This window comes from Mus pahari, chromosome 10, assembly GCF_900095145.1.
Source record: "Mus pahari chromosome 10, PAHARI_EIJ_v1.1, whole genome shotgun sequence".
NCBI lineage: Eukaryota > Metazoa > Chordata > Mammalia > Rodentia > Muridae > Mus > Mus pahari.
Genome location: NC_034599.1, coordinates 88006664 through 88010124, shown reverse-complemented (window position 1 = coordinate 88010124; position 3461 = coordinate 88006664).

Sequence of the window (3461 nt, the reverse complement as noted above, 5' to 3'; positions counted from 1 at the left end):
GTGTTTTGAAGGAGAGTGATTAGTGTAACAGCAAGGTAGGCTTGGCAGCAACAAGGAGCTGGGAGACCCCAACAGATAGATAGATAGATAGATAGATAGATAGATAGATAGATAGATAGATAGATAGATAGATGTATAGATCGTATTGACATATAGATTCTACAGATTTGCAAGTTTCATTATGGCACGTCATAAACACACACACACACACACACACACACACACACACACACACACACGTGTGCGCGCGCACATGGACAACCTTTGATCATTCCCAAGCTGTTAACTCAGCCTCTTGTACAGATAGAATTACCTTTCTTTCTCCCAACACTCTCTGCCCACTTTCTGCGTATATCACTGAATGACTTGTGTCTACTGAGCTTGGACTGGGCCCTCCTTGGGAATAGCACTACTCTCTGTTCATACAGAAACCCGTTTCCACAGGAAAGGGAACCAACAGCTGTCTCCTGATGATGCTGTTTTAAAATATGCCTGCCATTCAATAGCTGACTGTGAGCATCCACTTCTTATTTGCCAGGCACTGGCATAGCCTCACAAGAGATAGTTATATCAGGGTCCTGTCAGCAAAATCTTGCTGGCATATGCAATAGTGTCTGGGTTTGGTGGTTGTTTATGGGATGGATCCCTGGGTGGGGCAGTCTCTGGATGGTCCTTCCTTCCATCTCCAATGAAGGAGCTAGAGAAAGTACCCAAGAAGCTAAAGGGTTCTGCAATCCTATAGGAGGAACAACAATATGAACTAACCAGTAACCGCTGGAGCTTGTGTCTCTAGTTGCATATGTAGCACAGGATGGCCTAGTTGGCCATCAATGGGAGGAGAGGCCCTTGGTCTTGTGAAGATTATATGCCCCAGTGCAGGGGAATGCCAGGGCCATGAAGCGGGAGTGGGTGGATTGGGGAGCAGGGAAGGGGGAAGGTATAGGGAACTTTCGGAGAGGAAACTAGGAAAGGGGATAATAACATTTGAAATGTAAATGAAGAAAATAAAGAAAAGAAAAAAAAATATGTCTGCCAATGCCCTGCTTGGACTGTTTTACTTTAAAAGTATGTATGTATGTATATATATATATATATATATATATATATATACTCATTTCAGAACAGTTGTTTCTCCTAAATTCTACCCCAAGGGATTTTCTACCTCTGAGGTTCCTGCTTCCATTCCAGTCCATTGCTTCTGCTCTTTCCCCTGCATCTCTGAGAGTTCCTTTCTCTTGTTCAGTGCAGACACTCTCTACTTACTGTTGACAGACTGATTTTAACTGTGCCATTCTCGGATCCACAGCTGGCTCATATTTTCTCCTAGGGAGCCCAGCACTTATTTCCTCATGCCCCAAATTATCCCTTGTTTTCCATCAGAGGTCAGGAGTACCACAATGAAAAGAGGTACAGAGGTGCTTGGGTTAAGTGTGAAGGTTCTGGGTGTCCAGGAACTGCCTCAGCGTGATGCTGTCTTAGTCTGTTTTGTGCTGTTCATTTAAAAAGTACCAAGGGCTGATGGGGGCATATCAGCAGATAAAGGCACTCCACGCCAAACCTCACCACCCGAGTTTGGTTCCCAGTACCTACATGGTACAGGGAGAGAACAGACCCTCACAAGGTATCCTCTAATTTCTACCCTGACATGTCTCCCTCCTTCTTTCACACGAATAAACATGTACAGGAAAAAAAAAAAACAAAAAACAAAAAACCAAAACCAAAAACAAGAACAAGACAGAGGCAGGGAAATTTAGGAATAAAAGGAGACAATTTTAATCCTCTAGCTTTGACAGAGAAACCTCAAATGGGGCATCCTTATCTAAAGAAGGCCACGTGCTGTGTTGGCACAGTGTTTGGATGCCCATGTGATGGGAGTGGAGGGAGGGGGGGCATAGTATGTGTAGAAGAGCCCAACCATGGGGTGCTTCCTTTGTAAGTCTGCCTTCCAGGAGGACCAAAGGGAGAAGATAGGGAGGGGCGGGGAGTGAATATGATCGTAGTACACTTAGATACATATATACAAATGACGAGACCTATAATTTTTATAGGATTTATATACACTTGTTTTTAAAAATTTAAAATAAACCTGCCCCTGTGGTAGAACTGATCGCAGACCAGAGACCAGCAGTAACTAGCCCAGTCTTGAGGGATGGGCATTAACTTTCTGTGGTTAGTTCTCTATGATCCCTGCCTTCTCTGCTTCCAACAGCCTCCACCTGTCCAGAGTTTCTGCCTTCCTGTCTGCATATCCACGCTTCCAGCCTTTGAAGAACAAGCCACACTCAGACCCCTACTTAGTATTATAATGGGTAATAATCCAAATAACAAGAAAACTAGGTATCCTTCTAAGGATCAAAGGAAGATAATCTCTAGGCAGCCAAGTTCCCCTGCACTTAGAAAGATATTGCAGATCAAATTTCCTTCGCTTGAATTCAGGTACTGTGGGCCCTGTATGTTCTGTAACTGAGGGACCATCTTCGAAAGAAAAGTGGATTCAAATACTTTAAAGGGGCCTATGTGGGACTTTGAAACATAAGCTTCAGTGATATTTTTATGAAGAATGAGGGTTTTAAAAAAACCTTATAAAACTTTCATTTTAGTTTTACAAAATAATACATGCATAATGTATAAAGTATATCCATATATTCATATCAGAGCCAGCCTAATGAGCTGTGCTGAGAACTGTTACCTGCTGCATTTTTATTTTTGATGTATTCATCTTCATTTTGCATTTCTGTAATGCAATGATTATGTGTGGGTGCTGCTCAGTTTCTGTCAGCTTGACACAAACAAGGAGACCCCTGGGAAGCAGATGCCAATCGAGGCATCGCCTGTCCCAGAGTGGCCTGTGGGCATGTCTGTGGCATTTTCTTAACTGCTCGTTAATAGAGGTTGGCTCACCCACTGGAGTCAGTCCTACCCCTGGGAACATGGTCCTGGGTGGCATTTTTTAAAAGGTAGTTTTGAATATGCTTGGAAGCAAGCCAGTAGGCAGTGTCCTCCGTGGGCTCTCTGCTTCAGTTGCTGCCTCCAGAATGCTGCCATGAGCTCCTGCCCTGGGTCTCCTCAAGAATGAACTATAACCTGTAAGCCAAAAAAAAAAAAAAAAAAAAAAAAAAAAAAAAAAAAAAAAAATGCCTCCTCCCTTCCCAGAAATTGGTTTTAGCCAGTGTCATAGCAATTAGTCATAGTAATTGAGAAAGAGGCTAGAGCAGTATCTGTATGGCTTGGGGGTTTGCAGGAGTGTGGTATGTCCTTCCATAGCTTTATGTGTCTGAACACATGGTCCCTTAGCTCCTGGTGTTCTTGGAAGTTGTGGAACCTTTTGGACATAGCTGGCAGGTTTAGAGCAGTAGGGATGGAGCCTGAGGGATGTAGGTTACCTGCACTCCCTGCTAAGCTGTCAATATCCTGGTCTGAGATCGAGCAAGCACTGTTGGGGAGGGTCCCTCCATCGTGGA